We start from the raw sequence: 27,961 nt of genomic DNA, 5'->3' as shown, positions 1-27,961 counted from the left end.
TATCTTCATCAGCCTGATAAGCATTGAAGTGTTTGAAAAATGGGATTCAGTTTGGTTACAAAAGAGTAGCTGGGTCCCAAGGTTGGGTTTTTCAGTCAGGATAATCTGAACTACATTTGAGAGAGAATTTCTAGCAAACTGCCTGTCCAAGGACCTCACTGCTGGCCTTGGAAGGTAGTGAGCTTCCCATTATTGGAAGTGTTCCAGCAGACATCGTAGAGAATAGATTCTGCAGTGTCTAAAGCATTGGATAAGATGTAGAACTAAATGACCTCAGAAGTTTTCTTCTGATCATGAGATGCTATAAAATTTATGAACAACACAGTTAAAATAGTTTTAGGACACTCTACAAGAAATCAAGGCTGAAATAAGACTAGTTAAACTATAGTCAGTCAGTTGATTATTAAAACCAAGCTCAGACTTAGACCCACTACACACACTTATGCCCACAAATGACAAATGCCAGGATAGTTTGGACTGCCTTTGAAGTTTATTATTTGCAGGTGTAGAAGCTCTTAAGTTTAGTTTGTAGTGTTTCTAAAAGTGAAGCATTCTCTTGAACTGTCTTTGATGATTTGATGTTTATACATTGTGTCTGCTGTGAATTTGGAAAACACTGCAGAATCACTTTTTCAAAGATCAGAGGAACGTGGGATAGAATAAAGTTTTTGGCTGATATTTAGTATTCTTTAGGGATCTGCTTTCAGAGATCTGTTTCTGGAAGGAGAAGGGAAGTCATGACATTTTATGTGAACTCAACTAGGCAATGTGAGGTTTTCCTATCATTAGCTAATAATACACATTTAAAGTCACATGGAAGTGTGTTGCCTGTGATCTGATTTTTTATTCCTGAATAAATTAGAGATTAAAATCTGTGGTTTCCAGTTCAAGGGTAGTGTACCAAAAAGATTTGTCTGATGTGGGTTTTTATGTCATTAAGAAAAGTTAATGACATTAGCAACAGCTAAGCCTTATCGGCTTTTCTCTTTTCTTGGTTGCACTGGTCCTTTTTTCTTATCTTGAAAGGCCATAGTAAATGTTGACTTTTTGCCTCTAATTCACCTAAGTGATTGTACATTTTAACATGTTTTAAGATAGGTGGTTTTAGCCCCTACCTTATTTTCCTGATCCTCATGCTTCCACTGCTCTGGTTCCCAAGAATCAAAATTGAGGCCAGATGTGTGTCAACATCAAGAAACTCTGACTGGCTCTCTTGTTCTCCCCTTCCCCAGATATTAATGCAAGAAGGGAACTGGGGCACCAGGGACAGCCACTGTTAACATTCTCCTATAATTTCTGCCTGTTATTCCTCTGCAAGATGTTTATAAGATCTGCATGTGTTTTTGTTCTGTGCTTTAAAATTTTAACATTGAAAGGCATTGCTTTCCCATGACGTTGCAAGTCTCTGAAAACATTGTATATAAATATATAGATATATTACATATTCACTTTCAATTTTAAAATGAGATTTTTTTTCACAAAGTTTTATAGACAATTCTGAGGCCAGCTGACCTATCTATGTATCCACACATGCATATATATGTATATATCTTTTCCTAATTGTGAAATGAGAAATGAAAATATGTAAAATAAAAACTATATAAACAACAAAAACAAATGGGAATTTGCAAAATATAAAAATTATAAATCATAGTAACTTAGCATCCATAATAAAACCTCTATTAATATTTTTAAGTACCAAGTCTTTTCCCCTCCATATTTAGACACACAATGTATTCAATTATTGATTAGAAATTATAGGTAAAAATCATCCAAATCATGAAATTCTCACAAACTAGAAATAGTTGTTATTAACAGTTTTGGTATATGTCATTTTACACACACACACACACCAGTATTATTTTCTGTTGATTTTTAAATAATGTTTTTTTACTATAAAAGTGATTCATATATAATTCAGAACCCTGAAAAATATAAAAATATAAATAAGAAATGGACTGAAATATTTCCACTCAAACATTTTTACCATTCTTCTAAATATGTACATTTATATCTATAAACCCCAACTTGTCAAAAAATAAAAATGACACAAGTACATATTGCTTTGTGGCTTTTAACAAAATATTTAGCAATGTATCAAATATTTTTCTGTCAATAAATGCTCGATAAAATTTGTTTTGGTATGGATTTTAAAAAATCTCATTCCTAACTCTAAACACTTTGAGACTTCTCCTCTGTGCCTCTGTGCAATTTGCTTGTAGTGATGGTCCAGTTTACTAATTATCTCTTCAATTGCACTTAATCAGATGTATTACTCACCTGCTGAATTTCTAATTTGAAATACTGTATTTTTTTATTTCTAGGAATACTGTTTCTATTTTTATTTTAGGAACCCTCTACATTTTCTTAAAAGTTGTATTGTCATTTTTAATATATGATCTTTTCATATACCCTCTTAGTTTTAAACCTGTCAGACATTTTTATTTTATAGTCTGCATTTGAAATTCCAGTATCTGTAGACTTTGTGGGTCTATTTCTGCTATTTCTTCTTTTTGATGACTCTTCTAAGTGTTGTCTTGTTTTTGTATGTGCTTTATGATCCCACCTCACTCCCCACTCCCCCAGTGTAAACTCATGTTTCTAGGAACCTTTTCTCTGGGAATTCTTTGAGAACTTAAGGTAAATCAGTTCAGAAATAATTTGTATTTTCTTCTATTTGATGCATTAAAGACACTCTCAACCCATGTCCACATCAGATTGAATTATCAGCTTGAGGTTTTTGGGTGGCTAAACCAGCAGTAGGAATTCAGGTCATCCCGTTTATTAAGAGCAAATGTCTGGATATAAATTCTCAAGGGTGACTCTTTACTACCTAGATCCATGTGTGAGACAGTCACATTTTCTGACCCTCTCCCTGGGTGACATGGGTCAGTATTTTTCCTATTAGTTCAGCTGTTAAGGGTAAGATGTCCCAGCTTTTTGCAGAGGTCTTTGATTTGATTTCTATTTTTCACTTGATTTCTGCTTTTAAAAGCCAAAACTCAAAGTCACCTGCAATTATTGGGATATAACCAGCTGACAGACTCCATAGTTTTGTTTTCTTTTCCCAGCTGACTTCTGACTTATTTTTGCTTCTTGGGAGATTCATGACTTTTGCCAACTTGGGTAGGCATTTACAGAGGTAGAGGTGTGTGCTTGTGTATGCATACACACATAGCAGTTTTACATGTTTTTGTGCTAGAAGAGTTTTCACTGTATTTTGCTCCAAGTATTCTGGGAAAATAAGTTTACAGTGTGACTTTAAAATAGTAGGATGTATTTTATCCTTGAAATATGTTGTTATTTACTTAATAACATTTTTTTTGAGACATAGTCTTGTTCTGCTGCCCAGGTTGGAGTACAGTGGCACAATCTCAGCTCACTGCAACATTTACCTCCCGGATTTGAGTGATTCACCTGCCCCAGCCTCCCGAGTAGATTGGATTGCAGGTGCCCACCATCACACCCAGTTAATTTTTGTATTTTTAGTAGAGTTGGGCTTTCACCATGTTGGCCAGGCTAGTCTTGAACTCCTGACCTGCCTTGGCCTCCCAAAGTGCGGGAATTAACAAGTGTGAGCCATTGTACTCGGCCTCTTATCACTTCTTGAAACTTTAAAGTTGCTTTCAATTTCACTATTAGGGTTTTGTAATGATTGTCCTAAATAGATAAGTTTGCATAGATTGCTGATGAACATTTTGATAAACATCTTGAATTGCTAGGTCATAGGGTATGTTGGCCCGACTTTTGATACATATTGCCAGAATCATTCTGCAGGGACAGAATGAGATTGTTCCATACTGAAACCGCTGATCACAGTGCTCGAAAGTGCAGCAACTTCGTTAACCTGAATATTAGAAATTTAGAAAAATAATCAATGTGTTGGGACAATGGCATTTTATTTTTAAAATCAGATTTATTTAATTACTTGAATTAGGTACAATTTTTCTTATGCTCATTGATCATTTGTATTATTTCTCATAAATTTCCTGCATATGTTTATCAATTATTTTTCTATTAGGATGTTCATCTAAAAGTCTACTTGTTTATATATTTAAAATATATAATTGTCATTTTTAAAACTTTAAGAATGTTAACAGTTTATCATGTGATATAATGGATTTTTCACATAGACTTTTTAAAATATAATGAAGCTTTAAATGTTTAGGTAGTGTATTAGGCCATTTTTGCATGGTAGACTGGGTAGTTTTTAAAGAAAAGTTTAATTGGCTTACAGTTCTGCGGACTGTACAGGAAGCATGGTTATGGCATCTGCTCGGCTTCTGGGGAGGCCTCACAAAATTTACAGTCATTGCAGAAGGTGAAGGAGGAGGAGTTACTTCACATGGTGAAAACGGGGGCAAGCAAGCACCAGTGAGAGAGAGAAAGAGAGTAGAGACAGGGAGAGAAGGAGTGAGTTAGTTGGGGAGAGATGCCACATGCTTTTAAATGACCATATCTTGAGAGAAGTCAGATCACTGATCACCAAGAGGATGGTCCAGAACCATTCATGAGGGATCTGTCCCCAAGATCCAAACATCTCCCATCAGGCCCCATCTATAACACTGGGGATTACATTTCAATGTGAGATTTGGGGGGAGACAGATATCCAAACTATTTTAGATAATTACCTTTATCTGTCTTTTCTTTGGCCTTATGCTAAAATAACCTCCTCTCAATCTGGGATTGTATAATCGTTCTACTCTATTTTCTTCTAGATCTCTTAAGGCTTTATTTTTCATACTTAATTCTAATGCATAAAAATGTGTTTATGTGCTGTATAGATTTATATTTTACCTTATTCCCCTGTGAATTTATTTGAGTTGGCTTGCCTGTATGCCTATTTGGAGGTGTGATTTGGATCAAGCCAAATTATTTGGAAATTTTTTGTGTGTTGAGTCTGTAACTATTGAATATGGAATTGCCATGGCATGGAATTGGTAACATAGATGTTTGCACAGGCAACGGTGAACTCCAAATTCATGATTGAAAAGGCAATTGAGTGTGTTAAGGAAGAAGGAATAAAATAAAGGATGTGCTAAGATAGAAGGTTAATTATAATGCTTAACCTTTGGAGGATCATTTCCCAACATTTTGTGTATGTTTCTTTTTCTTCCTAATGGCCATTGGGAACGAAATGTGTGGGATTGACTAGGAAGGCTCTTGCATAATCAGGGTTTGCAGTGACTTGAGAAATCTGGGAAGATTATGTTATCAGCATTTTTGTGTCTTGTGTACAGGCTTTTGCATGCATGCATGCATGCATGAAGGAAATCATTGGACAGGAAAAAGTTGTGTTAGAATACTTGTGCTTTTGGGCAAACCAGTTCTTCAGTTCATTTTTCATTTCTAGTGGCTGTATGCCTTCATTAATTCCTCCTTTTCTTGTTCAGTAAGTCTTTATTGAGCACCGTCTGTATTGCCAGACACACTGAGCATTAGAATAAGGAAGTAATTATAGTGCTGGCTTTAACCTCAGGAAGCTTAAAGTCCAGCAGTTGCCTCATAACTGAATAGGGTTTAGTATGATGAATGTTATGACCTATGTGCAAGGTACAGAGGTGATGGCATATAGCAGGGCACACCAACACACTGCTGCTGATGTGTGTGTGGCAGTGATTAAGAAGGAGACTCTTGAGACATCAGCTGGACATTGGAAGATTGAAAGATAAAGGGTAGTCTACCTTGTGGATAGGCAGTGGAAGGCAATTGTGAAATTGTGAAAACAGGATATGGAAGCCATGAAGTAACACGGTGTTTTCTAGGAACTCCAGGTAGTTTTGTTAGTAAATAATGCAAGACTTGCTAGTAGGCAAGGCAGAGGCTGGATCAGGGAGGTCTGGTGGAATGTACAAAGGACTCTGAAGTTTGCTTCCTTCCCCCCAGTTCTTTTTACAGTGCTGGGGTTATAGGCATGACCTGCCATGCCTGGCCCACCTCCCTCCCAATTCTTAACAATTGAAAGGATTTCCACAGTTTTGTTAGATAATTGCAAGAGATTACATTGGAGAAAGACGGAGAGATGAAATGAGATTAGAGATAGAGACCTTTGCAGTTGTCCAGGGGAGGTAACTTGAACAAAGCAAGTGACAGCAGGGGCTGAAGGAGAAAAGTTTTTTTTTGAGACGCCCAGGCTGGAGTACAGTGTCGTGATAACAGCTCACTGCAGCTTCGACCTCCTGGCCTCAAGCAATCCTTCTGCTTCAGACTTTAGAGTACCTGGACCACAGGCACATGCCATCACACCTGGCTATTTTTTTAAAAATTATTTTATTTTTTGTTTTTTATAGAGATGGAGTCTTTGTTGCCTAGGCTGGTCTCAGCTTGGTGGACTCAAGTGATCCTCCCACTTCACCCCCCACAAAGGGCTGAGATTACAGGCATGAGCCACCATGCCCAGCCAAGAATGGATTTGAATCTATTTAAGTTGGAATGCCTGGACTATGTTTTGGAATGGGGATGCATACTTAAGCATCACCAGCCTGTAAGTGTCTGTGGAATTTATTGGTATGGATAAGATGGCCTAAGGAGAGTAAGCAGAAGTAGAATTGGAAAGGGCTGAGTACAGAGCTTGGGGGTAAGCCAACATTTCCCAGTCATCAGAGGAAGAGGGTCCTGCAAAGAAGCTTGAGAAAAGGCTATCACAAAGTTGGATTAGAATCAAGGGAGCATGGTGGCGTGAGTAGGCCAAGATTAAAAAGTGATTAATGATGCAAAATGCCAACAAAAGGTCAAGTAAGGTAAGGTCAGAGAAAGATCATTTTTAGAGGACAGTGATCTTAAGGTTTTGAGTTGGGGTGGAGGAAGCCATGGTTCATCATGTAAAAATGTGAAAGCAATAAGTTTCTTCAGTGTCCTGGGCCTTGAAAAGGGAGAATTGGGGAGGGGGATGGGAGAGAAGGAAGAGAAAGAAGTTGTGGTCAAGGGGAGTACTTTTGCTTTTTTGAATAGGAAATTTAGCATGTATATATTCTGAGGACGGGGAACTGAGGAGAGAACAAAACTGAAGCCACAGAAGAGAGAATAACTGAGTGAAGTAAACTGCAGTTCAAAACAAGATGTGGCCAGCTGAAGACTAGGATGAATGGAGAGATGTTTTGCAAAGTTACTGTTAGCCCAAATTGGTGATGGTGACTATCACTGGAGGATCAAGACATGCACAGAGAACAGGGCAGCCATGTACTGGGTGAAGGATGGAGCCTTGATGATACTCTTATGAAATGATTACTTTTTCTTAAGTCTGAGTTGTTGGGGGATGAACTTTTTTTGAAATAGTTAATGTGACTTTGACACTAGGAACAGTATGAATATTACATGTCAGTTGGAATAGTGGTCCACGACATATGTGGATACATTTAGTTATTTTTGAGTTATGAATTCTTAGCCTAATTATTGTTACCATTACATTTCTGTTTTTGTGGGCCATATAAATCTGAGATACAGCTGGAGGTTTGGGGAATAATTCCTAGGCTATGTGGCTGCAGTGTCTCTCCCTAACTCCCACAGAGAATGGTTTGGTTTTAATCGTCCAGATCTGTGGGATGGTGGAGGAGGAAGCTCCTGACCTGGCCACACTGCACTGGCTCCTGGGTGACTGCCATTTCTGTTATTACAGCCACCACTTTTTAGTCACTGAACCCCAAATAATAGGCCACCTTATGTATTCCCATCCCCAAAGAGAAGGAGATTTTTCTTCCAAATAATCAAACTCTTTAGGGTAACCTCAGGGATGCCTGTGTGTTTTGCACCCAAGATAGCCCTTTCTCTTTTGGTTTGTGGTTCACTCTATTAAGCAAATTACATTCATTGTCCCCAGAGAATGGTTTCTAAGTAGATTTGTATGCCACCCTGCTGGTCTCACTCTTTTCAGCCTTTACTTGAGATTTGAGGGTGGCTGTGTTGGCTCTCTTACTCTGGAGTGTTCTGGCTTGCCTACTAAACTCCAGGGATAGGGACAGCCATAGTCCTTCCTTCTCAGTTTGAGACTGAATCTCTGTGATTTAAATACTTTACTTTATATAACACTTAGACTTTTCAGCTGATGCTGTTATACAGCATCGCAGGAACATTCAGTTCCAGAGGCAATTTTAATGTAGTCATTGATAAAATACAAACTATCATAATAAAACTGCTTAATTTACAATTGATTGCACAGGATCAGGGATTCCTGTTTCAAATGGGCTCCTGATGATCTGCCTGGATTTCCAGAATGTCTTGTCTGGGTATACAAATGAGGTTTCTTGTAACCAACACTTCATATTTTATTTTTATTTTTTATAGAGATGGGGCCTTGCCATGTTGACCAGGCTGGTCTCAGACTCCTGGCCTCAAGCAATGCTTCTGTCTCAGGCTCACGAAGTGCTGGGATTATAGGTGTGAGCCACCATGCCTGACCCCCTTCATATTTTACCGAGAAGTTAGAACCACAGATATACAGATCTACAGTGCTTTAGACTTTTGATGAACACATCTTTCTAGAGCAAAGACCTGTATTCCTCTTTTACTGAAAGTTGTAATTGCTTTGTTGCATTAGCCTTAGCAGAAAAAATTCTGTTTCTATAGTATTAGGTCCCCTGGTTTATCCTAATTTCGATTAGTAATAAGAGAATACTTACCTATTTAGCTTTCAAAAAGCAATGAATATTTAATGATAAGTTCAGAAATATGTTCCCACATTAAGCCATACTTCTGGTTTTGTGATTAACTTTGACACCCCGTGAATAGTGTCTGGTAAAATTAAATGCTTGTTTTGCCTCAAGAGACCCAGAATGCATATATATATTACTGTGATTTACTGTTAAGTATGTAGATTGAGGTGGTTTAGAAGTTTAAAATTGATTTCTCAAGGGAAATGTACAAGAAAAGTATGATAGATGAATATGTGATTATAACTCTATTCCTTTTTAAAGTAAATTAAACAGTTTTATTATGATAGTTTGTAGTTTATCAATGACTACATTGAAATTGCCTCTGGAATTGAATGTTCCTGCATAGTTGTTGTTAATCAGCCGAAACACGTAAGTGTTACATAAAGTAAAAAGGAGCTATAAACCAAGGAGAAAGTCCCAAGACAGAATTTTAAAAACCATGGTTATTTCGAGGTAAAATATTTAACTTCTAAAGAAGGTTAGCATATATTAAAAGCAAACTCTTATTCTGCATTTGTTGTCTACATTTATATGAATTTTTATATGGAAGTTTCTATCCAGGGTATTTATTAGTCATTTTGGAAGTTTTTATCCAGGATATTTATTAGCATCTTATATGTTCTTTGAGAAGCTATATATATAATTTTTTAAAAACAGAATTCTAATTGAGCTTTTAATCTGTCTGCTAATCAGGAAGTGGAAGGAAGTGGAAGGAAGCCAGGGGTTAGTTTTAGGTATAAAAGAGATCTTTAAGCATGATCAACTTTTAACTTCTTGTTTCTGTATCATTTCAGGAAATATAGGCAGCTTTCCCTATATGAGATAGTTAGCACAGAGTAACAGTAGAAGAGTCAGAAGCGAAGCAAAAGGAAATAAGACACCAGCATGATGCTGGAGTTCCCCTAGGCCAGTCAAATCATGTTCAGGCCTTCTTTAATCCATCTGGATGTTAGTTCTGTGTATGCTGTGAAGTTGGAGTGGCTGACTATGTACATTTTTCCTTTTGCCTTAGAACCATTTTTTTTCTAGTCCTTTTATGTCCCCACTGTAATGTCATGTGTATCATTTATGTAACACTGTTTGAGACTCTGTGTACCTCTGAATGTTTAGTCTGGTACAATTGTCACATTACCTTCATTACATGGCTTTTTATATGCCTTACCCTTTGGTAGATCAAGTCCTCTACCTCTGTTCTCTTAATTTGTCTTGGCTATTTTGGTCCTTAGCATTTCATTGGAAATTTAGGAGCAGGTTTATCTGCAGACTTCCCTGGACGTTGAATTTTAGTAATCATTTGGATTGCAAATAAGGACAGTTTGACTCTTTTACTCATGTTTTTTATTGTTGTCTTGTTTTATTGAATTAACTAGGCTCTCTAGCACTGTGTTGAATAGTAGGAGTAATAGTAAGATTCTTGTTATTCGTGATGTTAAAGAAAATGCTTCTAATGAGAACCCTATTCCTTTTTGAGGAGTATTATTTAAAACAGCTTGGCATTTCCACGTGTTTGATTTTAGCATATTAAAAAATAGTAAACATGCAGTGAACAAAAGGGGTTATTATGAGCTTAGTGCAGTAACTCTCTTAATGTTTTCGTTGTTCTAGAGGCATTTAGATTTAATTCTGACTCCAAAATAACAGACCTCTCTGGAGACTATATTCTGTAGGCAGGAATAAGACTATTTCCATTTTAATTGAAAAGTGATAAGGCTTCCTTCCACTTCATAATTTTTGTGGAAAGTATTCTGGCACTGTCCAACAGATTTTTGCAATAATGGGTATGTTGTGTTTCTGTACTGTGCACCTAGGAGAGTAGCTATAATGTTGGACAATGTGGGCCTAGACTTTGGAGTTGTAAACACACCCCATATACTAGCTGCATAGTTCCTGCCTGGTTTTAGAAGGCTTATTCTTTTGGGCAAGCACAGCTCACACTGAGGCACATGGCTGGGGGAGTGGTGCAGTCCTTGCTGGATTGCAGCCATGGCTCTCTTTTAGCCTGGTGCCTTTGTGCAAGTGAGCAGCTGGCACCATTGACAAGGGTGATCCTGGTGACTACCTCTGGAGGCTCTGGACCCTGACTCCTGAAAGAAAAGAAAACTCTGGCTCCATGCCCCTAAGAAGTCACTCCATCAAAGTGGAGCCCATTGTTTCCCTAGTCACAAGTTGATACTAAGAGATTTGGCTAGTGACAAGGAATTTTTCATGTTAGAATTCTTGTTCCCAGCTCCTTTAGAACTAGACTACTGTTCTTCCATATTCAGGAGGCCATGAACCAACCAGTAGATTGTTTATTGTGCTTACTGATCTATGAAAAAACTTCTTTGTACAGAACTGCAGAAAGGGGTGAGAGAAAGGGAGAATAGCAGTGTTATGTACTGAAGATAATTGTGTCTCCCTGAAATTCATATGTTGAACTCTCAGTCCCCAAGGTGATGGTATTAGGTGATTAGGTCATGAGGCCTCTGCCCTCGTGAATGGGGATTAGAGACCTTATAAAAGAGACCCTAGGCCCGGCATGTTGACTCACACCTGTAATCCCAGCACTCTGGGAGGCTGAGGCAGAAGAATTGCTTGAGCTCAAGAGTTCGAGATCAACCTGGGTAACACAGCAAATCCCCATGTCTACTATTAATAACAATTAAAAAAAATTAACCTGCCGTGTTGGTGGTGTGTGCCCGTAGTTTCAGCTGCCTGGGAGGCTGAGGTGGGAGAATCGCTTGGGTCCGGGAGTTTAAGGCTGTGGTGAGCTTTGATTGCGCCACTCCAGCCTGGGTGACAGCAAGACCCTATCCTAACATGCTCTTAGGAGGTTCATTAAATGTGACCCTAGAAGAGCTCTCTAGCCCTGTTTCCACTTATAAGGCTACAATGAGAAGATGGCAGATCACATCCCCGAAGAGGGCCCTCATCAGAGCCCATTTTTGTTGGCACCTTGGTCTTGGGCTTCTAGCCCTTTCTGTGAGAAAGAAATGTTTGTTGTTTAAGCCACCCAGTCTGTGGTAGCTTTGATCGCAGCCTGAGCGGACTAAGGCTAAGACCAGTGGATAGCTGATTGTTTTAGAAAGCAGGGCTGCACAGTGTGGGGAGGCTGCTGCTACTCATTCCTGCTCATTCCAGTGTTCTGAAAAATGAGGTAGGATGCGGGAAGTCTAAACCTTCTAATTTATTTCTAGCTGTTCTTTTTTATCAAGCAAAGTATTCATTGGACACCAGTTTAATTCAGTTCCATCTGCACTGTACTTAATAGATATTACTCCCAAGTTCTTATAAAGGCTGGCTGTTATCTTGGTTTCAGAGCTATTTTGAGTTTTTGTCTTCATGTGTATTTTAACTGGAAATTGGGTGTGGACATGTTGGGGAATTGGGGCTGATGTCATCTTTATTCAGAAGTCACTTTATGACCATTTGCAGGATTTATTAATTTCACCACAGCTTTTGATCTTAGTAAAATATCTCTGGGTTGAGCCCACTGATCACAAAGATTTTAGACTTTAATATTTCTTTAGAGGATTGATGCAGCCACCCAGAGAATAATGTAGTATGTAGGAGTTATCTTTTGACAGATCAGATTCCATTTCCAAATGATATAAAACCCACCTGTGTCCACCTCCTTAAGCCTTCTTTTAACTCTATGATTTAATAACTTAAGAAATCTATCTATGTATTAGATACTGCGTTTCTGGTAGAGTTATGGTATGAGCTTATGCTCATGAACAGAAAATGAATTTAGGAAGCCTCGGACCAGTTCTTTTGGCTACTTATTTTCTTTAAGGAGAACTTACTATTGACTTTGTCAAAACTTAATCTGTTGCTTTGGTGATACCCTCTAAAATTCAGATTCAGATGGATGACACTAAATAGCTTCATGCTACAGATCAAGTCATATCATGTGGAGGCACATTTTGCAGCTTCCTTATTCTTTTAGACACTTGCTGGGATGAAGTTCTCCTCAAACTTAACATGCTCTTAGGATTTTCATTAAACGTGTGTGTGTGTTTTTAATGTCGAAGATTTATAAATGGTAACACCTGCCCTCAGTTCTTTTTTCCACCGGTCCACAGTGTTTCAGTTACAGTCTTTATTGAATAATTCAAAAGTTCTCTCCTAAAAAAAAATTTCTGGCAGTCATTATAATTGACTAGGTGGAACGGCCTTCAATTTGGATGAAAGTCCAATTTATTTTATTTTTGTAAATAAAATGCCAAATTTGCCTTTTTATGCCAGGTATTAAAAGCACTGAAAACTGTTTTTAAACAACAACACTGAACACTTCAAACACTTAACTTATCAGATACTTTAGTCTTGAATTATATATTATTTTTAATTATTACTATTTCCAGTTTTATTAAAGGCCATGTGAGGCCACTGATTTATTAAATGGACAGTTTAGTGAGTGGTTCTTAAAGTGTGGCCCCAAGACCAGCACCAGCATCACCTGGGGACTTGTTAGTGAATGCACTTTCTTGGATCCACCCGAGAGCTTTTGAATAAGACATACATTGGGGTGGGGCTCATACATCTGTGTTTGGACAAGCCCTCCATTGAATTCTGTATGCCACATACTACAGTTTGAGAACCACCAGTGTGATGTACTAGTTAACACCCCTAGCTTTCAACCTAGACCCACTTTGGGTGCTTGTTAAAATACAGAGTCTTGGTTCTCTCTCACACAGCAGCTTACTCATCAACTTTGGAGAGGATGCAGGAATCACTGTTTCTATATTTTGCAGTAAGGCTTGCTCTGCTCACCTCGTATCATGTTAGATCACTTAATAGCAATAAATTTAGAATATAATACATTTGTTCTAAAGAGATACTTGTTCTTGTCCAAGTATCTTTGAAGAACTCTGATTTAAGACAATGGCATGTAATTAGACATATGCTTCAGAATTAAGGAGACTTAAAAAAATACAGGTGTCTAGGCTCTACTAAATCAAAACCTGATTAAGTTTTGTTCAAGTCTGGTTTTGTTTTGTGTTTAAGTTTCATGGGTGCTATACCATCTAAGAACCATTTATTTTTATCTTCACCTGTCATTGAGGGTTGATAGGAGAAGAAATACCATATTAATATTTTTGTATGTTTTATACCATTTAATAACTCTTACTAGGATGTGGTAGAAGAAAATGACGTCTCTCTCTCCCTCTCAATAGTTAATATGCAACTCTTCATTTTCCCTTTTGCTTTCGTTACCAGAGAGCTCAGAGTGAAATTTTGCACTCCGTTTTGAAATACGATTTCCCTTGCAAGTTTACTTTAATCCTCCATATAAGTTTCAGATAGATTACAGAAGATTATAAAGACAAGAGTCATTGTTTTATTTTTGTAAATAAAATGCCAAATTTGCCTTTTTATGCCAGGTATTAAAAGCACTGAAAACTGTTTTTAAACAACAACACTGAACACTTCAAACACTTAACTTATCAGATACTTTAGTCCTTTGCTTTGAAATGGGCTTCTTGTTTGGACTCTTTCCCAGCTTGGGGTCAGTGTCTTCTTATAAAGAAGATATAATCTTCCTTCCTTTCATAGACACAATACAATTGTTGGTAGCCTGACTTTGAAAGAGTTAATGTTTCCCAATACCAGGTACTGACATAGGCAGTAGGAAAAATCTGGTTCATTTCATTTCAAAATACACCATACCACGAATAAGTACAAACAGCTGCAATTTGGGCTTGTGGCCAAAAGAAATCAGTGTGGCGCTGTGAATTCCAGCTGAGACGAGTTCATGTAACTTGGATCAGAGATCAGTATCCATAGCAAGACCATCAGACCCAGAAGGAGAAGGGTCCTTGTATGTCACTTAAGTTACCTCCACAGCTACCACCAAAAGAAACTGGGGTAGTTCTTTGGAGAGGTGGCCTTTTAGAAATCTAAAATCATCCCTTGGAGCCACTTCTCTGCAATGGGTTGAAAACACCACATTTTATCCCTTGCCTCCAGCACTACATTACTGTAAAATGGGGAAATCTGGGAATACAAAAGATTTAGAAACTTGCCACCTGCTCATTTTATCTCTATGACTTGGCTTAAAACAACAATCACTGTAAGTGCAGCCCTTTGGCACACTGCTTCCTTCTCAAGGCCCAGGAAATTCTTGGTTGGATAGAACCCACAGCCACTGAGTCTGGTCGTTTCTTCTTCTCCCAGATTTTTTAGGTAATACCTTTTTAGTAAAACTTATGTTTTTGTAAGTGGACTCCTTTTGTATCAGAATTCCTTTTCTTTTGAAATTATTTCTATATTTATTATTATTTGTTAAATAGACATGGCATCTTGCTATGTTGGCCAAGCTGGTCTCGAACACCTGGTCTCAAGTGATCTTCCTGCCTCAGTCTCGGAGAATGCTGGAATTACAGGCATGAGCCACCACACCCAGCCCAGAATTCCCTTTGTAATGTTATAATGCCTTATCTCTTTTTTGGAGTGGTCATCAAATCCCTTTTCACACTAGTTAGAAGTTTTCTGTGTGACATGTTCCATTCTCTACATATTTGGAATATCCCCCTGTGTTTTTCTGGAAATGTAGGATAGCATCTTTCAGGCCCATTAGCAGCTAGAAGTCTTTCAAGTGGGGCCTCACAGTTGTTTTTAGGTCTCTAGTTGGTTTTTAGGTCATGTCTCAGGCATAGGAGCTTTGTGGCTACTTTGTGGTTTTACTATCTCTTCATGGTTTATTAAAAAAGAGATTCCTTTTCCCTTCCATTTTCTGGTGATTTCTTAATAAATGACTTCAGCCATTATGTTAAAAAGTGTCCACTATTACATTTAAAATGCTTTCATAACAGGAAAACAGGAGTTAACCACTCACATAATTTAGAGAGGGGACCCACCCTTTTTTTGTTGATTTTCATAGTTACTAAATCATTGTGAACAGAGAAGATTCACTTTAATTCCCCTTGCTTCACTTCCTGATTTCTTCAACAGAATGGTAACATTTGAGATGTTATTCATAGAATTGTATATCGAAGAACGAGGCCAGCTCTTTCTTGCTGCCCCTTCAAGTTGCTAAAATCACGTATGTGACTTCTCAGGAAGCTGGAGTATTTACATATCCTCGACCCAGCTAGAAATAATTCATCCTCTAGCATAATAGTAGTTTTCTTTAGATTCTCCTCTTTACTTAACTGTTTTAGAGAGTTATTACCAAGAGGGTTTTCACTGAGAAAGAATGGTAATATACTGGGAGCAGGAAAGGAAATGAAATTAAGCATCTCATTATTTTTCCCATGCTGAAGTAGATACTAGGATTGTATTCAACAGGTCTTATTTTCTTCCCCTTCCCGCTGACCCCCAAAAATTTTGGGCAGGATGTATAAGTCTAGATTTAGGTTATATACTGATTTTTTTAAGCTTTTATCTCCAGTTTAATTAGAGGCTGGTGAAGGAAACTAGATTTTTTATTTGGCTCTGAAACTTTGAAAGTAAACAAAACTTTCATATATTTGAATAGCACATTGTGGGCCAAACAACATCTGGAAGACATTAGTCTCACTGGTAGGCAGAAGAAAATTCATAATATATCATCTTCTTTTGTCTTTTTTTTTTCATGCTTCCCTACATGCAGAATAATGTACCATCTTCAAAGAACATGGTACCTTGTCACATTTCTCATGTATCCTGGAAACAGAAGTACTTAGGGCCACATTGCTGGAGCATCTGCCTTTGTCTTTGTTTTGTGTTAAACTTAAATGTATCGTTCTAATACTATGAGATTTCTTTAGCTTTTTTGAAAATACAGCTAAGCTTGGTGGTAGATGCTGCCTGCACTGTTTTCTGTGGTCTAGACTTTTCCTTTTTCAGAAGACCTATTTGACTTTTGGCAATATGCCTCTTAGAGCTTGTGATTTGTTTGAGACATCTTTTCCTGTCTTCTCTAAAGTCAGGCACATGTGTGTCGAGTAGTCATGTACTTTGTAACAGTCACTTTTAGCCAGATCTTGGGGATGTCTATTCTTATGTTTTATAGTGATACATGAACACTCTCTTCCATTTAAAATTATTTTATGTAAGATGACTGCTTCTCCTATCCATGCTCCTTCCCCCTTCCTCTACTCTGCCTCCCTCAAACTTATAGAAAAGTTGCAAGTACAGTAACAAAGTGTGAAGAACCTTTTATCTCCCAAGTCAGTTGAGCGAACTGTTTACATTGATGCTCTAACATCCTCAAATACAGTTTTTCTCACAAACAAGCACATTCTTCAACATAGTCACAAAGCAACTGCTGAAATCAGTAAATTTACCCTGTTATCTTCCTATCATCTAATTTTTCTGATTCCATTGATATTTTCCCAAATTGTCATTATAATATCCTTGATAGTGAAGGATCCATCTCACCATCTTGCATTGTATTTATTATTAGGTCTTTTCTAAGTCTATTGTGGAATAATTTCTCCTTTTTTTTTGGCTTCTATGTCCTTGATCACTTGATAATTATAGGCTATTTATTGTGTAGAATGTTCCTCAGTTTGGGTTTGTTTCATGTTTCCTGTTGATGAAATCTGGATTTTGAACTTTTGGCAAGAACATGACAGAAGTGATATTCTCATTGCATTTCATCAGGTGGCATATGATGTTGATTTGTTCCATTATTGGTGATGCTATTTTGATCACTTGATTAAGGTGATGTCTTCCAGACTATTTACTGTAAAGTTATTATTTTGCCTATTATAATAAATATTTTGCAGAGAAGTGTTTGAGTCTATGTAAATATAAATTATTTGGTCAAACTTTTATTTATATTAAAATGAACTCATGGATTCTTTTTTTGTTTTCAAAGTTAAAAATGGTTAGACCAGTGAGTACCTTTCAAACTAGTTTCCTTGTCCTTTTTACATGTCTGCATAATTCTTTGAGTGCTGTCTTAACTGTCCACTCACGGTGTCCAAGGCATCATGTGTTTCCCAAATCTGAGGAACAGGCATATCTTCAAGGAGCCTGGCTCCTTTCTGTAGAGAATGGTATTTAGAGACCAAGATGTAAGTGTTAGGCATGCTCATTGTTACTGGGATGTCACTATTCTCAAGCTTCTCACTGTGCAACACATATTGATAACTGTTTTTATTTCTATTTCTATTCAAAGCCTTTCTCTTCTCTCTTTCTCTCCTGGTTGACCCTTCACCTCTCAGGCTTTGAAACAAACTCTGGGGTGCCTTCCCATGGGGACATCCTTCTCACCTCACTTAGACTCTTGACACTCTGCATTGGGCTGCCCTTGTACTGTTACAAACATAGGATTTGTAAAAATTAGTTTGTGGTTAGTAGTCATATTTTCTTTTATGCCAGAGTTTTCCATTTAAGGAGAATGTTCTTTATTGCATTTTAAAAAGTTATAAAATATTATTTTTAAGACTTATGCTTTCTTTTTTTTCATTGATGACATAGACTGTGTATATTTAAAGTATACAATTTGATTTGTGTTGACATATGCATATACTCTTGAAATTATCACCACAATGAAGATGGTGAACATATCCATCACCCCTCAACTTTCCTCCTGTTGTTTGAAATCCTTCCCTCATGTCATTCTGCTCTTGTACTCCCGAGCAACCACTTAACTGCTTTTGGTCACTATAAATTAGTTTGCATTTTCTACAGTTTTACACAATAGAATTATACAGTAAATGCTGTGTTTTGTCTGGCTTCTTTCACTTGGCATATTTTGAGAGTGATAGATAGTATTATGTATACCAGTAGTTCATTTGTTTTTATTGCTGAGTAGTCTTCTGTTTTATGGATATATAGCAATTTGTCTGTTCATTTATGAATTGACATTTGAGCTGTTTCCAGTTTTTGACTATTTACAGATAAAACTACTAGAAACATTTGTGCTGAAGTCTTTGTATAGACAAATACTTTCTTTTCTCTTGGGTAAATACCTAGCAGTAAAATGGCTGAACTGGATAACTAACTTTTAAAGAAACTGTTGGATTGTTTTCCAGACTGATTCTGTCTTGCATTCCCACATGTGTGAGAGTTGCAGCTCCTTTATCTCCTCACTGACACTTGATATGGTTGGTCTTTTCAATTGTATCCTTCTAATAGATGTGTAGTGGTGTTTCATTGTGGTTTTAATTTGCATTTTTCCTAATTGCTCTTTTCTGTTTATCTGCCATCTGAATATTATCTTTGCTAAACTGCCTCAATCTTTTGCCCCTTTTTGAATTTTGATATTTCTTATATGCTTTGGATACAAGTTCCTTATGGATATGTAAGAAAGTATTTTTTCCCGCTTGTGGCTTGCCATTTAGTTCATTTAACAATGTCTTTTAAAGAGTAAATTTAAACGAAGTCCAGTTTTTCAGTTTGTTCTTTATAAATCATGCTTTCAATATTTTGACTAAAGAGAGAAAAAAACGAAGCTTTTAAAGAATTTAAGTTAGTTTTATTTCCAGAAGTCTTACTGAGAGCTATAGACTGAGGACTACAACCTGGGAGGAGTCCTTCGGAAAGGTCCTATCAGACTGCTCCAAAACAGTGTTTCAGCTCACAGTTTATATACAGGTTCAGTACGTATAAAATCACATCAAAGTTTGGGTGCAAGAGTCTATCTAGTTATAGATTAGAGAAAAATAATCACTAACCCTGTCAGGTGTTCTGTTACGTGTAGGAAAAGGCAAGGACTAAGGCCATTTATCTTTTAAGGAATGCAGTGACTCAGGCAAGAGCTGGAGGGTGGGAAGCCCTATGCTCTTCTGTTCTGTTTTCAATGCATCTTTCTGGAGAGCCACACACACATTGTCACAGAGTCAGGGGCTTTGGGAAAGTATGTTGACAAGCAGAAATGAGCAAACATGTCTTCTTACATTTGTTACTTTATCCCACAGGTATCTTATCTAAGGAAGCTTTGCCTACCCAAACAAAGTATACAATGATTTTCTCTTACATTTTCCTCTAGAAGTGTTATGGTTCTAAGTTTTATATTTAGGTTTATGATGCTTTTCAATTAATTTTTGTATATGGTATGGGGTATGAATCAAAGTTCATTTTTTCAGTTTATATTTTTTGCATATGGATATCTAGTAGTTCTACCATGATTTTAAAATTGTGACTTTATATTTAAAAGTGGAGAAAAGGCTATCCTTTCTCCACTGCTTGACCTATTTTACCATTCATTTAGTCAAAAATTAGTTGTCCATTTAAGTGTAGAGCTACTTTTGAATTCCCTATTGTGTTCCATTAATCTGTCTATCTTTATTCCATACTATACTGTCTTTATCATTTATTATACTTTCAATGTCTCTGACAGGGACAGTAGTAATGACCCCTCTTTCAGTTTTATTGTGAGTTATTTATATCTTCTCACCTTTTTTTCTTGACTAATCTGGTTAGAGGGTTGATTGTATTGATTTTCTTAAAGAAACATCTTTTGGATTTGTTTTATAGTTTCTATATCATTATCTACTTTTTATTTTTTTCTTGCTTTGATTTTAATTAGATTATCATTTTCTAGTGGTCATTTATTTGAGACTTTTCTTTTTTATTATAGATGTTTAATGCTATGATTTTCTTCATTGGTAATGGTTTAGTGACGTCCCACGAATTTTGATATGTTTTGTTTCATTTTCATTTAATTCAAAATATTCATTCAATTCAAAATACATTGTAAGTACCTCTTTTGACTTCTTTGATTTATAAGGTATATAGAGATATATTACTTAGTTATCCAGCATTTGATAATTTTTCCAGAGATCATTCTGTTATTGATAATTTAAGTGTGGTCAGAGAACAGACTTTTTATGACTCAAATTCTTTTAAATTTGTTGCGACCCATTTTATGACTTAGAATATGGTCTATATTGGTACAGATTTCTTTTGTTCTTGAGAAGAGTTTGTAGTCTGGTGTTGCGTTGAGTCTTTTCAAAATACCAAACTAGATACAGTTGACTAATTATATTGTTCAAGTCTCTTACATCCTTATGGTTTTTTTCTGTTCTGTCAATTAATGACTAAGGATTATTTATATCTGGCTATATTTGTGGACTTGTTTATCCAGTTATTGGTTTTTGCTTCATATATTTCAAAAGTCTGTTATTAGATACATAAGCTTGTAGGATTGTTATAAAGAGACTCTATCATTACGAAATGACCTTTTTTAAAAAAAAAAAATCCCTGGTAATATATTTGCTCTAAAATCTACTCTGTTAGATGGTAATATTGACACTTTAGCTTTGTTTAGTTTAGTTTAGTGTTAGGTGGGTATTTATTTTTTTATCTTTTTACTTTTACTATATTTGTGTCTTCATATTTAAAGTATGGTTCATGTAGGTAGCATGTAGTTGTGTCTTGCTCTTTTATTCAATCTCACAATCTATGCCTTTTAATTGAGTTGTTTAGACCACTTACATTTAAAGTGCGTGCGTGTGTGTGTGTGTGTGTGTGTGTGTGTGTTTTGATATAGTAATGCCTAAATCTATCATCTTGCTTTTATCTATTTGTCACATCTATTCTTTGTTATTATTTGGATTTGGTATACTTTATGATTTCATCTTCTTGTTGGAATATTATCTATAATTCTTTATTTTGTTTTTAGTGGTTGTTTCAGTGTGTGCAGTACGCTTTAATTTATTGCAGGCAACTTTTAAGTGACATTATACTTTTTATGTACAGTACAAGAACCTTGCAACAGGGTACTTACTTCCCTGTTTTATAAAACTTTTATAATGAACTCTATTGTTATTATTTTCATTGATTATCTTTTTTTAGAACAACTTTATTGAGATATAATTTAATACCATAAGAGCCAACCATTTAAAATTCAATAGTTTTTGATATATTAAGAGTTCTGCAGCAGTGGCACATGCCTATATCCCAGCTATTCAGGAGGCTGAGACAGGATCACTCGAGTGCAGGAGTTTAAGGCCAGCCTGGGCAACATAGTCCTTGTCAAGAAAGAAAGAGAGAGAGAGAGAGGAGAGAGAAAGAGAGAGAGAGAGGAGAAAGAGAGAAAGAAAGAGAGAGGAGAGAGAAACAAAGAGTGCAACCATCACCCCAATCAAGCTCAGAAAATGTTTATCATTCCAAAAGAAATCTTATATTTGTTTTTAGTCACTCCCTATTTATTTTCCTCCAAACTCCTGAAAAACGTGAACCTACTTTTTTTCTCATAGATTTACCTATCTTGGATATTTCATGTAAACAGGCTCATACATTTGTGGCCTTTTGTGATTGCCTTTTCACTTAGAAAAAAATACACAAGGCCTCATTTTATAGTATTTCTTTCCTTTCTTGTTGTTGTCCAGTAATATTCCATAATTTGAAAACTACCATATTTAACTTTATCCTTTCAAAAGTTGATAGACATTTGGATTATTTCTACTTTTGATGATTCTGTAATACTTCTGTGAATATTCTTGGAGAAGTTTTTGGGTGGATATATATTTTCAGTTCTTTTGGATATATACTTAGGAGTGGAACTGCTGGGTCATATGAAAATGCTATTTAATATTTTGAGGAACTACCAGATTATCACAGTGGCTGCACCTTTTATATTCCCACCAGCAATGTATAAGGGTTCCAATTGCTCCAGATTCTTATCAACACTTGTTATTCTGTCTTTTAAATAATTATAGCCATCCTAGTAGTTATGAAGTGTGGATTTGCCTTTTGTTTCCCTAATAACTAATGTTATCCAGCGTCATTTCACATTCTTGTTAGCCATTTGTATATTTCTGTAGAAAAATATCTATCCATATATTTCATCATTTTAAAATTAGCTTGTCTCTTTATTATTGAATTGTAAGAGTTCTTTATTCTGAATACAAATCCCTTATGATTTGCAAATATTTTTTCTTTCTATGAATTGTTGTCAATTATATTTTAAAGATACATAATAAAATGGTTTTTATATTTATTCATGTTGTTACTATTAATATTTTTGGTATCCTTCATTTCTTTATGAGAATCCATATTTTCATGTGGCATATTTTTCCTTCTGTCTGATGGATTTATTTTTAACATTTCTTATAGTTCAAGGTCTGCTTATGATAAATTCTTTCACCTTTTGTATATTTGAAAATGTTTTGCTTTACTTTGACCTCTGAAAAACATTTTTTTTTATGTGTATAGAATTCTGGATTGATAGTTCCCCCTAATTCCCATTATTTTAAAGATGTTGATCCCCTGTCTTTTTTGCTTGGTTTGTTTCTGATGAGAAATCTGCTGTAATCCTTATTCTTGTTCTTCTCTATGCGACGTGTCTTATTATCTTTTTAATCCAGTGACTTTAAAGATTTTATCACTATGGTTTTGTAAATTAGATTGTGCATTTTTCCCTGTTTCTTGTGCTCATGCTTCACTGAGCTTGTTGAGTTTGTGGGTTTATAGTTTTTATATTTAGCCTGGTTTTTTTCACTCCCCCTCTTTTCCTTTGGGGACTCCAATTACATGTACAGTTGACCCATGAACAAACAACATGGGTTTCTACTGTGCAGATCCATTTATATGCAGATTTTTTTGCAACCAAATGCAGATAAAAAATACAGTATTAATGGCATATGAAACCCACAGATATGGAGGGCCAACTTTTTATATATACACAGGTTCCACAGGGCTGTCTGTGGTATAACTGCCCAATGGGTTCTCCTTGTCTACTCCCCAGATAAAACTGATTTATCGAGACAAAAGAATTGCAGTACCAAAAGAGTTTAATTCATGTAAAATCGGCTGAACAGGTGACTGGAATTTTATTACCAAATCAGTCTCCCCCCAAATTTGGAGACTGAGGTTTTTAAATGAATAATTTGGTGAGTAGGGGGCCAGGGAGTGAGGAGTCTATTGTTGGTGCTGAAGATGAAATTACAGGGGGTTGAAGTGGGTTCTTCTTGCTATCTGCTGTGTGGTGGGATTGCAGAAATGGTTGAGCTTGATTACCGATCTGATTGGTGCTAGCTGGTGCATCAGTACACAGGGTCTGAGAAATATCTGAAGTACCAGTCTTAGATTTTACAATAGTGATGTTATCCCTAGGAGCGACTGGGAAGGTTCAGAGGTTCAGCCTCTGGCTGCATGACCCCTAATCATTTCTAATTTTGTGGCTAATTTGTTAGTCTTACAAAGGCAGTCTGGTCCCCAGGCAGAAGAGAGTATTATCATCTTTGTTTCAAAGCTAAACTAAGTTCTAAGTTCCTCCCAAAGGTAATTTGGCTACACCCCTGGAATCAACTAGGGCAGCTTTGAAGATAGACTGAGCAAGATGGAGTCAGTTAGTTCAGATCCCTTCTCACCGTTATAATGTTTACAAAGGCGATATCAGTGGGATTTGAATATACTCAAATTTGGGTATACTACAGTCCTGGAACCAATTCCCTGAACATACTAAGGAATCACTGTATATTGATCCACTTGAAAATTTCCTATAGTTCACTGATATTCTTTTAATTTTTCTTGTTTTTTTTTTTTTTTCTCTCAGTCTTCCATTTTGGATAGTTTCTGTTTCTACCACTTCCCTAATCTTTTCTTTATAATGTCAAATTTTCTGTTAATTTCCTCCAGTGTATTTTTTCTTTAATACATTGTATATTTCTCTTCCAGAATTTTTATTGTTTTGATCTTGTTTGTTTTTTTCCTTCCTAGAATTTTGATTTGGATCTTTTAAATATCTTTTATGCCTCTCCTTAACTTCTGGAACATTTGGAATATAGTTGTAATAACTATTTGACTATATTTGCCAATTCTAACAACTCTGTTAGGTTGGGGCCATTTCAGTCGAGTCATTTTTCTCCTCATTGTGGGTCGTATTTTCCTGCTTCTTTGTACGATTGGTGGTAATTGATTGGATCCCAGAATATGTGAATGTTACCTTGTTGGATGCTAATACTTTTATGTTTCTATATTCTCAGGCTTTGTTCTGAGTCACAGTTCATTATTTGGAAACAATTTGTTTCTATGTTTAGATTTTAACATTTTTTAGACAACATCAGCTTAGTGTTTAGTCTGGAACTAATTATTCGCCACTGCTGAGGCAAGATGCTTTTGAGTACTTTACCCAATATCCTATTAATTATGAGGTTTCTTAGGCTTACCAGTGTGAAAAGAGACTATTTCCAGCTCTGTATGACCACCAGGAACTATTTTCTATTTTCCTTCCAGATGGATGTTTCTTCAGCCATTAACCTTATCTCACATGCATTCTCTGATCAGTTTTCTTTTGACTACTCAAGGGGAACATTTTGCAGAATTCTGTCTTGCCAGTTCCCTCATCTCTGGCACTCTGTTCTGTGAGCTATAGCTGTCATGAGTTTCTTGGAATCTCAGATATGTCTTTTCAACTCAGTAAGTTCTTTGGACTCCACTAAGATTTCCCCTGTATTATGGCCTGGACACTCTTGAGGCAGGTAGAAAGTTGGGGCAATCGGTGGGCCACCTTGTTCTTTTCCCACTTCTCAGGAATCATCACTGTCTAATATCCAGTGTATTGTATATTTTATCTGTTTTGTTTGTTTAGACAGACAATTGTATCTGGTTCCTGTTACTCCATCTTGGCCCTGTACATTCTTTTTTTCTGTAGAAAATTAAAATGCCCATACCACCTCAAGGTATAATACATGCATATATATTATATAATTGAATATACTGTGTATTGCATATAGAATATATAGAATAAACATATAATTGAATATATATTACATAATAGTTGATTTGCATGTAAATGTAGTTTTAATAACAAGGTTGCCAAGTACTATATTACTAGATACTTAGATTGTTCCTAAAATTTCCTTTTCATACATGATACTGCATTAAGCATCCTTGTAGCAAAATCTTTGTCTTTTATATTTTTCCCACAGTATAAATTTCTAGTGGTGGAGTTACATGCCTTCTGATTCAGCATACTTTTTTAGAATCTTGGTGCAACCCACACGTATACACACGTATCCCTAATGCATTCCAGAAAGGTTATAACAGTTTCACCTACACCAGAAATATATTTGAGTGCCTATTTTCCTACTTGGTATACGAACACATCCGAAAACCATCCTTCAGGGATAACTTTCTTATGTTAAGGCAGTTTTAAATCACCATCCTTCAAGCACTCAGAATTGATTTTGATTCATTCTCCCAAAGGTGCTTGGATTTTAAGCTACTTGAAACCTTAGGTAATGGAAGATGTCTCTGTTGAGGGAACCCTCTGCTGTTCAACACTGTTATTCAAGGCTGAATCACTTTTCTTACCACAGCCACAGACTTCTATATTCTGACTAGCTATTTTGACACTTTGTCTCCACCCCCATTGCTCTCTTTTCTTCCCTTCACTTCATATAGTCACATTCCTTCTGTTTTAGGTTATTACTTTTTTTTCTTTTTAGAATAGTTAACTTTTTAAATTTTTGTTTTATTTTTATTGTTTGTAGAGACAGGATTTCACTATATTGCCCTGGCTGGTCTCAAACTCCTTGATTCAAGCAATCCTCCCGTCTTGGCCTCTCAAAATGCCAGGATTACAGACATGAGCCACCACATTTGGCTGAGAATTACTTCTGATGTTAGAAACATGTACTTACTCTTAGAAGGAAATATTCTTCAAGACTCATCTGTAGTTGGAAGAGTCTAGCCTATGTGAAGTTTGGTTATAGAGGTTGTAATTCTCCTTGTTCTGAAAACTGTGAACTGAAAACACCAGCTTGGCTCAGTGACATCCACAGTAGAAATGTATCCACCCTGCAGGGTGCTTCTCCTATACGTGGAAATCCTAATTCTAATTTATATTTGCATTGCCCTGGGTCCCTATGCAAACAGCTGAGCATCATGGCATGCACACACTAAAAAGATCAAGAGTTTAGACAACTCTGGAAAGAAACAGGGCAGAATGAAGTCTGTCTCTTACTCAAAGAGTATAATTCTACTTTTCAAGAGGATTTTTTTCAGTCCTCTTTTTGAATCCTCTACCTTTATTTCCCCTTAAAATGTAGAGCTCATTCCTTCTCTTCTTGTTTTCTGTCTTCATGACTGATCACACTCCCTTGAGTTCAGTTTTCTCCAACTCAGAAATCTGTAGTTCTAGGCCATTCCTGATTTAATACTCCTAAGTAGAGATTTTCTCCCATTTCCTAAGCATTGTAACACAAACTAGCTTGACTTTGAGGCTAAACAGTTTGGCCAATATATCCTTTGCCTTGTAGTAGAGACAATTACTCTAAGATAGTAATCTCTATAATTTAAATTTTACAGTTCCTGGTTATTTTGGTGTCAGGATAGCATTCTTCTCCATCAGGACCACTTCTAAAGTGAAAACTATATAGCTGGCAATACAGTCTTTAAAATTAAGACAGTGAGTTTACTTATATAATTTTTGGCCAGTTTCTTCAGTTTCTGGAATACTGGACTCTAACCTGATAAAATGCATGTAAAATAGCACAATTGTGTTAATTGTGTTTCTCTCTCCAGTCAGTTTGCGCAGGACGGGCTAGTTGTATTTCTTCCTGGGAATGCATCGCTCTGTGCCATGTAGAAAAAATGATAGACTTTTAGGCCAATTTGAGAATAAAAGGTCTAATTGAAAAGCTGGAAAAGCAAATGACAAAACTGATCTTATTTGTGGAAAGGGAAAGATTTATGAACATAAAATATATTGTGTTCTGTGAGTATACTGAAGCAGGATCTTAGGCCTGATACTCTGAGGAAGAGAGGACAGTTTCTGTAGCCACAGGCGGCGGTGGTATTTTAAAACAAAACGTAAGGTAGTCATTTGGTTTCTCAAATGCATTTCTGTTTTCTTTGTTTTGAATCTGCATGTGAAGCATATGGACACATAGCTTCATTAATTGCCGCTGAACCATTTGCTTCGCTGTCAGTGAAGGGGATAGAGTCAGTGGTAGGGATAAGTAGCCCAGATAAAAAGTTTAGCATGGCCATACCTCTGTCATCTGGTTTTCCCTTTTCCTTTTTCTTTTTTATTCTTTCAACCTGAAATTCTGATTTTATCAACTTTAGAAATGAAACAGCATTGATCGGCTCCTTTCTCAAAAGGTGAAGAATGTTCTCCTTTTTCTTGTGATTTTTCTGGAGTTTTCATTCTTAGCTACATGTATTTCAACTGGAATCATATGAGTAGCTGTATTATGTTGTTGAGTGGATTTTTCAGAGAGAAATATACCTTAATTATGCCATATGATTTAGCAATTCCACTGCTAAGTATATGCCCAAAAGAAAGATAATCAGTATATTGAAGAGATCTCTTCACTCTCATGTTTATTGCAGCACTGTTCACAATAGCCAAGATTTGGAAGCAGCTTAAGTGTCCATTAACAGAAAAATGGATAAAGAACATGTGGTACTTATACATAATGGAGTACTATCCAGCCAAAAAAAGA

At 36.3% G+C, this 27,961-nt stretch overlaps 1 protein-coding gene across 4 annotated transcripts in view; it reads left to right on the top strand.

The window, feature by feature from the left end:
• Positions 1–27,961, top strand: part of LPAR1 (lysophosphatidic acid receptor 1) — a 173,384-nt gene that overhangs the window by 35,332 nt on the left and 110,091 nt on the right. The window contains exon 1 of one of the 4 annotated variants that reach the window (XM_035254513.3): positions 11,648–11,784. The exons of the other annotated variants lie outside the window; for them this stretch is intronic. The gene's annotated coding sequence lies outside the window, so the exon portion shown is untranslated. Of the gene's footprint in view, positions 1–11,647; positions 11,785–27,961 lie in introns of those variants that run through there. 4 annotated transcript variants of the gene reach the window in all.

The sequence above is a fragment of the Callithrix jacchus genome, chromosome 1, assembly GCF_049354715.1.
Source record: "Callithrix jacchus isolate 240 chromosome 1, calJac240_pri, whole genome shotgun sequence".
NCBI classification, from domain to species: Eukaryota; Metazoa; Chordata; class Mammalia; order Primates; family Cebidae; genus Callithrix; species Callithrix jacchus.
The sequence above is the reverse complement of the archived record's forward strand: the minus strand, read 5'-3'. Positions and strand labels throughout refer to the sequence as shown.